Here is a 10,445-nt window from a genome sequence, read left to right as displayed (position 1 = left end):
TTACGACTAATAAAGATTTTTCGAAGCGAAATCATAAGCCATTCATTTATGAGAGGTGCTCGCGTTAATTAACAAGACTGCAGCAGCAGTTACTATTACGAAAGGTTATTCGCAGCAATAGTGCATGCCAGCCCAGTGTAACCCAAGATGAGCGACGTCGGATCGCGGCTCTTTGCAACTCATTGAAGACTGTACTCTCACCTCTGAAAACAAAACAAATAAATAGTAAAAAGGAAATAAAAACCCAATTTGTTTTCGCTCCCCTATGAAGAAGTTTCCTACATGACGAACTGCACTATGAGGAATGATCCTCTGTCACCCAATGACCGATTACGAATTGGCCCATGACAAAACGCCATGTGACAAACCGGCCTATACACCCGCATAAAAACGTGCACTATGTGCACAATGAATGCCTTGTCATCCTGTTACAGCCTCATTTAACAGCTTGAAACTAACATTCGCAAGATACCGCTATTTCCATCACCCACCCAAAGTGTTATCGCTACAGATATCGACGACATTTTACGGAGTCAGAGAATTGACTTGGGACCATTTTTTCCGGATTTCCACTCGGGACCATATCGTCTGGGACCATTTTGTCCGCGTCCGAATTGCCTGGGACCATCTTGTCATACATCCATGACAAACATTAATTACAGAGGGAAGTTTAGGGCAAGTTTCACAAGTTTGAAAAGCTGCGCTTATAAGAGCTATCCTCACCTTATCATTTTTAACTTGTACTTTAACCCACATTATAAAAAATTAGGTAGCACTAGGTGTTGGATAAATTTCTACGTAACCAACGTTTTCCGTCTGCCTACTGTATACCGTTACCCTACGCTACCCGCATACTGCTCGTGTGAACCACGCACGCTGCATCCCTTCGTACACTGCCCGCAAATTAAGAAAAATGGCGAAGCTTGCACTAAGTCGCGCAAGACTTAACCATGAACCCTGACGGACACACCAGCACCCATTGCATTAGGTTTGAAATCGTTTATTAGGGGCGAAGCCCCTTAGTGGATCTGGCTGTCGGCGTCCCCTGTCGTCGTCGTCGTTTATGTAGTCACGGTACTAAAACACCGAGGCACTCGTTTTCCAACGCCTCGCGCTTCAAAGACACGAGACTTTTACAGCAAAGCTGTATACCTCTACTTGTACTCGGCACGATCTACGACTTGGAAGCGCAGGAGCGTACAGTTGGCGTCCCCCGTGAGACGGCATCACAAGACACACTACGTATCAACACTCTTCGCAACGCGCTTGTGGTGAGCAGAGCGAATATGTATGGTAGCATCACGCAGATTACGGTCGGCACTTCTGTTCACTTCTGTTCATGAGGGCACGGCGAAAGGCGTCATTCATAACGTTCCGGACACAGACGACGAAGATACCACAACTAGAAGCTTGGTGAACGCCCGCAACCCAAGTATCTTACAGGCACGTCTCCTGGGCACCACGCACTCGGGGATTATAGCCTGCGATCATGTTTAAGTGCCGTACTTCTTCTATTACCAAGGGACCGAGTACCAGTGCTATCTGCATAAAAAAAACGTCACGAAATATGCGAACGTTGTGGACAGTATGGGCATCGGGTCGACGTGTGTCCCAAACCCTGCGGCTACGTGCAGGAACAGTGTTTCACGTGTGGTACGCGTAACCCTGGACCGGGAAATCCCTGTGAACCTCGGTGCGCCATATGTGGCCAAGAACACAAAACAGGAGACCGCGAGTGCAAAACAGGAATATCGCACTCCATACTTACTGCAACGGAGAAGATGGGATCGCGCATTATCTCGCCGCCGCCAGTCCCAAGAACGTGTGACGACATCGAGAAGCATCCATCGTAATCGTATCAGAGACCGATCGCAATCATATCCCCGGCTTCCTCTCGTGCAATTGCATGCAGCTCACCAATCCCATTCGCGTGAACGCCGTCCCCAGACCACGGCCTCGTCCCTGGAGCGGCCACCACCTGGACAGGGATTCCACCCCCCAGCCCATTCCGGAAGATCTCCTTCACGGAACCGCCATCTTCGAACCAGCGGCAAGAGCTAAGATCGGGCAGGCAAGAGTCCAGGGCGCCGTGCAACGTCTCGAGAAGAGGGCGTCGGACGCTGAAGCCCAACTACCGGTTTCCCGGAAAGTGGCGGGGACCTCGTACCTGGACAAGAGTTCCATAACGGCGGCCTCACCTCAGGTAAGCTGGGGCAGAGTCTATCTACCGGTCCGATATCAGGTAACACACGCTGTACAAACAGCAAACCGAAATCGCCCAAAAGAAAGAAATGATGATGATGATGATGATGATGCCCTCAAATATTTTGGAACGTACCCACAAGGGGGGATTGGCCAGAGCTAAACCGGCCAAACGGGCAAGGCCTCCCAAAAATTGGCCTATACGCTCATTAGAGTGTCCCTCCCCACGGTAATCTTTAGTAAAAGGCGAAAGATTATTGCGTGGAGTTGAGGACAGACCTGAGCGATCTAACTACGTATTGTAGCAGCATCCGCAACAGCGCCATCGTCATCGGTAGGCTGTTGTGTGGGCTGAGAAAGAGGAGAACGAAGAAGTCCCCCGAGGCTTGAACGCCAGCACTGGACAGCTTCCCACCAGACAGCATCGCTGGCTGCCCAGACATTGAGCATCTGCGGTACTCTTGGAAGTGTGACTTGGCGCAGTCTCGGCTGTGCGAGGTCACACTGACTTGCTTTCGATGTCGAACACCTACTTTGAATTTTTATCTGCACCGTGCACGCATAGCGCCATCGGCCATCTGCGGCTTCTGTCAAGAGGAGGAAACACTTGACCACTTCCTGTTGTCTTGCCGGCGATTCTCTTCCCTCCGAAATCGTTACCTGGAGGCTCCCCTCCGGCGCCTGGGTCTCGCCTTGTCGGTGCCTAATTTATTGTCATTTGGGGCAGTCGGGCTTGGTCGGTGCAACGGGGATGTTTTTCGCGCTCTTCACTCATTTATTGCCGAAACAGGTCGCTTGCCTTGTTAATCAATAGCTTCAACCCATTTTTAATCGTTTATTGAAATACCTGTTGGTATAGTTTTGAATTTCTTTTGGTTCCAAAACTGTTAGCATCACTGTACCCTATTTTCCCTTCGTTTGAAACTAATTACTAAGCTTCCTCAGCAGTGAAATCACAATAAGACTTGGCCAATCCCCCAGAGTGGGTACGCGCCATTCTCGTTCCGGATCCAACCAACCAACCAACTGCGTCTGCGTCTGCTTACTCCGCGGCCCTGGCCCGTCGACCACAGGCGCCGTGCAGAATTTGTGGGCGCGGGCGGCCCGCCTCATTACGCGACGGCCAGCCCTGCCTACAAAAGTGGTGACCCGGAGACACCGTACTCAACACAACCATGCATTCACCACTGAGATGATCAGCGAGGCTTCAACAGCAAGCCGCCACCTTCGCCATTCCCTCCTATGCCCCCTTTCAACCCCAAGGACCCGGAGCTGTGGTTCGCACTCATGGAGAGCCACTTTTTCATCCGCGGGTTCTTTAGCCAAGCCACAAGGTACAACATCACGTGCCGGGCTCTCCCGAGCGAGGTCTTTCCCCAACTCCGCGTGGAACCATCGGGACCAAATCTCTACTGCGACCCCAAAGACGCCGTGCTAGAGTGCTTCGGCATACCAGTGGTTCGTCATCCACCGCTCGCGACCCAACCGAGCTCGCCCACTTCGAAGGCACAACCGCCAGCGCATATACCGAAACTCGAGCCTCCTACCAATTTCCCCGAACTCAATGACAACGGCGCTCCAATTGAGACGTCGTCAACTGCGAAATCGTCGTCCCCGTCGCTGCCAGTTATCGTGACTTATCATGAAGACGTTGAAACCCGTTCTATCATCGCCAAAATAAAGACGACCAATCCACCGCACGGGACTGACACTTCAACGAGTATCTCCTTGACACAACCTTACGTCATTGATTGCGCGCGCACTCATCTTGAGCGGCACGCTTCTGCCCCTGAAACTATAGAGCCGTTGTCCACTCCTGATGTGAGCTCCACAGTGTCTCCGACAATTCTCGGAATCCATACACCACCAAACAGCCAACAAAGTTGCCTTGCTCAGCTCCAGTTCCTTTGCCTGATGCACTGTCGTGTGCTTCTGTCGATCCTGACCACAATTGCTCTTCAACTGCAAGAGGCCAGCGTAGAGCACACGCCATTGGTTCTCGCACCGGCAACCGTGGTCTCCAATGCCTGGCGTTTCAGCCAAATGTTGCTCATGCGAATTTCGCCCCAGTCCTTCCCCGGGCGCAAAGAAGGCATTCGCTTTGGCTGCGAGAAAGAGGGAACGACGTCCAAAGCGCCGTGCGTGGCGTCGACGCCGTGGTCGACCACCGCGCCGTCACTCAATCTTCACGTCCCTGTCTGCTTCTAGACGAATCCACGTTCGACATCGGCACCATCCCAGACCCAGGCTTCTCCTTCCACCCGACGACTCTCGAGCGCGTACCGGCATCATCATGCTCTCTCCAACTCATGCGAGAGTCCCTGTTCGCAGACTTACGCACTACGGCCCGCGGAATTTGTGTAACAGCATCATCCGTCACGCCACCCGACCGCTGCCGCACTCCCAGCCCAGACCTCCGGAACTCGCTGTGTTACCGGTGCTGCAAGGACCCCGAAAGGGCATGAACACTGAACCTACCGATCTCGATTGACAAGGACATCGTTTGTACATATCTGCACAGATTTATAGCGCTTTCTTCTGTCATATCTTGCACATAGTTACCGCATATATGCAGTTCTGTCTTAGCTCATGTCCATTATCAGCACTTTTCATTGCTTATTTCAACCTGTTCGCTAGGGGGGCATCTGTAGCAGCCTCCGCAACAGCACCATAGTCATCGGTAGGCTGTTATGTGGGCTGAGAAAGAAGAGCACGAAGTCCCCCGAGGCTCGAACGCCAGCACTGCGTCCGCCGTCTGCGTCTCCTTACTCCGCGGCCCTGGCCCGTCGACCACTGCAGGCGCCGTGCAGAATTTGTGGACGCGGGCGGCCCGCCTCCTTACGCGACGGCCAGCCCTGCCTACAGTATTAATTGAAGAAAACGCGAATCTAACGCAACAGATTGCCTCTTTCACCCAAACCGCAGAAACGTCAGCGACTGATATATTGGACACAATTGTACACAGTAAACACGTAAACATGATGTGCTATAGGCGACATACCCACAAACACATCCCCAGCGAGATATACACAGGAGACAGGCCGCGATACAGATACCTTTCCAACGAAACGCTGACGACGGAGCCTCACACTCATCGACGAAAGAGCAGAGATACTTTGAACTAAACTGGACCAGTCAATAGATTCCAAGATTGAGCAACTATAAGCAAAGCTTGACGGCCAAATTAAGACTGACTTCACCGATCTGAAGATTACGATAAAGGACTTACAGACTTCATAACCGAAAAAGTCGCGAAGTACGAACTTCGTCCGAATTAACTGGAGAACAACCAACAACTCTCCACTTCATCCTCAGGGGGAGGTCCCATCAACCTTACACTCGTCCGGCAGCGGAATCAACACGCTACATTCATAATGAAGATGCGGCGACGGCAGTCACCCGTAGAAACTAGCGATGTCCAACGAAACTGGGACACCCACAGATCTACCCCGAATCTGGCAATGGAATGGTCGCAGTTACTCTAATAAACTGCATTTATTACATCAGCACATACTGACTCTTACTCAGACCCAACGACCGGACGTCCTAGCCCTTTAGGAAACCCACGGAATTGCTAAACTTCCTGGATGTATACACCGTGTACACCCCGCAAGCAATAGAGATATCGCAACTGACTCTTTTGGTCCGCCGAAACATCCCAACGGAAGTGCATGACACTGGCATTACTGGGGCAGAACTCCAGCTATTAGAACTTATTCTAACGAGGGGTAAGCGGCGATGCAGGGTATTTATTCTCATCCTATAAAATAGCAGCTCTCGGTAGAACCACTCTTTCTTCCGTCTCCTCAAAGTTGCCGCAACAAAGGCGGGCGAACAGGCTAGCGCTCCACGCACCGCCTGGGGCTACCGTAAAGACTCGGCGAAAGGCCAACGGCTATGGATGGCGGTGTTGCAAGAGCAGTTCCTCCTACTTGCGCTTGGTGAGTTTGGTAATTTCGCCGCTTACCTCAATCTTCAGAAGACTCTACAAGTCCGCCTCGTCTTTTCTCCAAGCATCATCAAAGCGCCCCGCCCACGAACTCCATTCCCTCACCGCCAGCCTCCACTGCATTAACCCACCAAGAACTTCTCCAGTTTGTGGTGCACCAGCTACAGTCATTGGTATCTGTACTTGCTGCACAACTTCGCTAAACACTCCGTCAATATGCCCGACTCGCAACAGTACATTGTACAATGGAACTGTCGGGGCCTCTCTACGAAAATTGGAGAGCTCCGTGAAAGGCTCCGTCTGGGCAAGCTCCATGCTTGGGCCTTCTTACTTCAGGAGACGAACTCTCTCCCACGCCTGCCGCAATTTACGGCGTACGCGGAGCCATCAATTCCTGATCGCCGGTGCAGCTCCAGTTCTACTACTCCGGGCAAGGCGGCCATTTATGTACAATCTCGGTTTCCTCAGAACCCCATCCCTCTGAACACATGGTGCACAGCCTGGCAGGAGGTGGTAGCGGTAAAGGTGCAACTTCCTCGTTGTGCGGTAATCCTGGTTTCTTGTTATGTGCGCCCTTACAGTGGTCGTGCGCCCCGCCTCCGATTGGGTTGGCTTACCGCACTTCGGCGAAACAACCCTGGGTGCCCCATACTTGTGGCAGGAGACTTCAATGCTCCGCACTGTGATTGGGGATATCCGTCCACGAGTGAGCGTGGCCGTGTGGTACTGGAGCACTTCAGTGATGCCCACTTCACCCTTCTGAACGACATCTCTTGCCCGACACGCCGGTGTACGCACGCACGGATGCCACCGTACTCGCCTGACTTGTCGTGGTGGCTGGGTGCACAACCCGTATCCTGGCAACGTGAAGCTGACTGCTGGGGCAGCGACCATCACCCCATTCGCCTGGGCCTCATGCCAGACTCGACGGGTCGCCTTCGTCGCCGTTGCACAGTGGTGAACTGGGACACTTTCCGTTCCACACTGAATGCATCCTTCTCGGCGCCCATCCCGGACCCCACCGCTCTTTTTCGGCGTGTCCTCACGGACGCCTCTCAACATACGTGGGTGGAGGAATCCCGCCCGAAGCCCGATCTTCGGCTCCTGCAGCTTTGGGCTCAGCGCAAGCAAGCTGAAGTAATTTCCGCCCGGGATCCTTCGTCCATACCGGCCAGGCTTCAGTATCAGCGCCTTACCGCTGCTGCCAGACGGCACGAAAAAAGACTGTCGAGGCAGCGCTGGCTTGACTGGTGCGCCTCTCTAGGCCCATCTTCCTCAACGGCGTCTGTCTGGCGCACGTTTCGCGCCATGGAATCGGGCAGTCGCCCTCCGGATGCAGCTGCCAGCGCTTGTATTGCGTCAAACAAGGATCCGGCACAATTCGCCCCCGACGTTGCTCGGGCCTTGTTTCCTGCATTTGATGTTGCCCCAGTGGCCATGCCGTCTCCGTTCCCCCTGCCGAACGATGTTGGATTACGGCCTACTCATGAAGCCGTTTTGGGAATTCAGGCACCGTTCACAGTGGCTGAATTCCTGGCAGCGATCGATCACGCTAAACAGCGGACTGCTCCGGGTCCCGACGGCATAGCTTACGAGGTGTACAAGAACATCGACGACCCAGCCCTCGTGCCGCTTTTGGACTCGGTTAATCAGGTCATTCCAAAGCCCGGGAAGCCACCACATGTACTTCAGAACTTGCGCCCCATCGCCCTGACATCGACGCTGTGCAAGTTGTTAGAGCGAATGCTTGCAACACGGCTTCAGTGGTGGCTTGATACCTTCCAATGGTATCACCCGGCGCAAATTGGATTCAGGCCCTATCTCGGTACTGAGGATGGGTTGGAATACCTCTCATCTATGGTTTTAGTTGGAGGCCGATGCCGCCGTGTGAGATCTGTGCTCGCCATGGACATATGCAAGGCCTATGACAACGTTAGTCACGCTGCCATCCTACAAGTTCTCAATGGCCTCCACCTTCCAGACAAAGTCTGCGATTTCGTCCGATACTTCCTTCAACACCGTTCTTTTTCCATCCGCATCAACGGAGCAAGTTTCGGTCACTTTACACCAGTCCGAGGCGTACCACAAGGGTCTGTTCTGTCTCCGCTTCTTTTCAACATCGTCATGTTGCCGCTAGCTTGGCACCTTGCTTCAATCCGAGATCTATATTTCCTCATGTACGCGGATGACATTACGGTGTGGTCAGTGCATCCAGACCTGTCACGAAAGCAAGCCGAGTGCCTCCAGCAAGCACTAACAGACTGCCAGAGGTGGTGCGAGTACGCGGGCCTCACTCTCTCGCCAGAGAAGACTGCTTTACTTCCCGTGGCCAACGCTTGGGGCCGCCGCCTCCTTGCTGTGTCTCCCATTTCACTGCAACTGAATGGGAACGACATCCCCACGGTTGACCGTCTTCGGGTCCTAGGACTAGAAATATCGTCATCAGGGTCAGCAGCTCAGTGGCTACGATCTGCTCGACAGAAAGCCGGACAGATGCTCCACCTCGTTCGCCGCATCTCGCAGAAGTCTGGTGGGGCCTGCTGGACGATTGCCCGTCTCCTAGTACGCGCCGTACTACAGCCACGGCTTGTGTATCAGGCACAGTTCCAGCACATGACGCAAGCGGACTGGGCCCGGCTTGAGGCCATCAACAGGGCCGCCATGCGCACCATTACTGGCCTCCCTCGCATAACACCAATTCCACCGCTACAAGCCGAAGCCCAGCTAAACACGCTTGATGAACTGATTCATCAGCGTCGTTCCGCACGCCTGCTGAAACGTGGGCTGGTTCCAGAGGCGGCAGCTCTGGCCGCGTACATGGGCCAGCCGCCGAATACGATGCCAGCCTTTTCCGTCGCAAGGCCGCCCTGGCTCTACCATCAGGTGACGGACAACAAGCCTCTGGCAAGGCTACATGTCCGAACCTCTGGCCTTCATCAACCTCCGGATACAGCCCTACTTCATGTCAGTCACCGGGCGCCTGCTACGCGGCCACGAGTCATGCAGGCTTTTGTGGACGCCGGGGCACAGGACTCCCTCGTAACCACAGCCTTGGCTTGTCCTTCTCACCCAATCTTAAACCAGAGCTGCGCCTACGAGACCCTCCGACCTCTACCAAGCCTGTTGGCAGAACTTACTGCTATTCGGGATTGTCTCCAAGCACTTGCATCGACGGTAACTACAGGCATGAAACTGGAAATTTACACGGACTCAACGACAGCGATACGTGATTTACGTCGCGTTGCGCGTAGCACCAGCATGTCGGCACGTATTCACGCGATCCTGGACACATACCCATGCCCTGTGCGTGTTTTGTGGGTTCGCCGGGACATGCTTCCTGCCCATATAGCAGCGGATCGCGCCTGTCGCCGTATAGACCTTTCACGGCCGCTACCACTTCTTTCAGTGTCCACCCTAGAAGAACTGCTGGTGGAGAAAGAGAGCCTCCGCCGCGCCACGCGTGCTTTACTTCCACCGCGTGGAACTGACCTCCCCAGTGGGCTCGCTCGCTGGGTGGAGGTGCTGCTGCGGAGGCTTCGAGTTGGGGTGGCCTTATCCCCAGCAGTGACCCACGCTTGGCCTGCCCGCTATCATTCACCGTTTGCGGACACCTGTCCCTTTTGTACGGTCCCTGCGTCCGAGGCCGACACGAGCCACCTTCTGTGGACCTGCCCTGCCCTGCAAACATCTCGCCTGCAACACCTCCGAGGCACAGGGCTCCATCCTGGGAGACCCCCTGATCTACAGCGGTGGATCTGGGGCCCGCAGTACCGGTCTCTGCTTACGTTTCTGCGTGACACAAATGTGATGTTGTATATTTAATTGTTATGCCGCAAGGCAAACTCTCGCAAAAAAAAAAAAAAGTTCCTCCTACTCACCAGCCCTACACGGCAGGCCCGTACCCAGGATTTTTTTTCGCGGGGGGGGGGGGGGGGGGTAAGGGGGGGGTCGACACAAGGTAACTTTTCTATGCAAAGTAGGGGAGAGGGCGAGGGTCTTGAAAGTCATTCTTGAAAGTCAATTGCAATAAAGCTTTTATAAGAATGCCGCGCCAACTTTACTGTTTCAATTGAGTACGAGCCAAATCCGAGCTTATCCTAATACTTTTCAAATTCTCCGCATAATTATTAATTATTTGTCTTCATAGATTTCCCCTAGCTCACATATAAAACATGTCACTTAATAGTTTTGACGACATTGCAGTTATGTCCGGTTTCGAACTTCGTTTTTTCCCCCTCAAATTCTCGTTACGTGGATTTGGCTCCTTTCGAAAAAAAAAACGCCTCAAATAGCT

General features: G+C 53.4%; 1 non-coding gene across 1 annotated transcript; it reads right to left on the bottom strand.

The window, feature by feature from the left end:
- Positions 1–2,367: 2,367 nt before the first annotated feature.
- LOC144140126 (U5 spliceosomal RNA) lies at positions 2,368–2,489 on the bottom strand. The gene has a single exon (XR_013316337.1). It is a non-coding gene; the product is annotated as a U5 spliceosomal RNA (small nuclear RNA).
- Between the last annotated feature and the right edge of the window lie 7,956 nt (positions 2,490–10,445).

Source organism: Haemaphysalis longicornis, unplaced genomic scaffold, assembly GCF_048455015.1.
Source record: "Haemaphysalis longicornis isolate Haplotype H1 unplaced genomic scaffold, Haemaphysalis longicornis Haplotype H1 scaffold_5, whole genome shotgun sequence".
Taxonomy (NCBI): domain Eukaryota; kingdom Metazoa; phylum Arthropoda; class Arachnida; order Ixodida; family Ixodidae; genus Haemaphysalis; species Haemaphysalis longicornis.
Note: the sequence above shows the minus strand (reverse complement) of the source record. Positions and strands in the feature narration are given on the sequence as shown.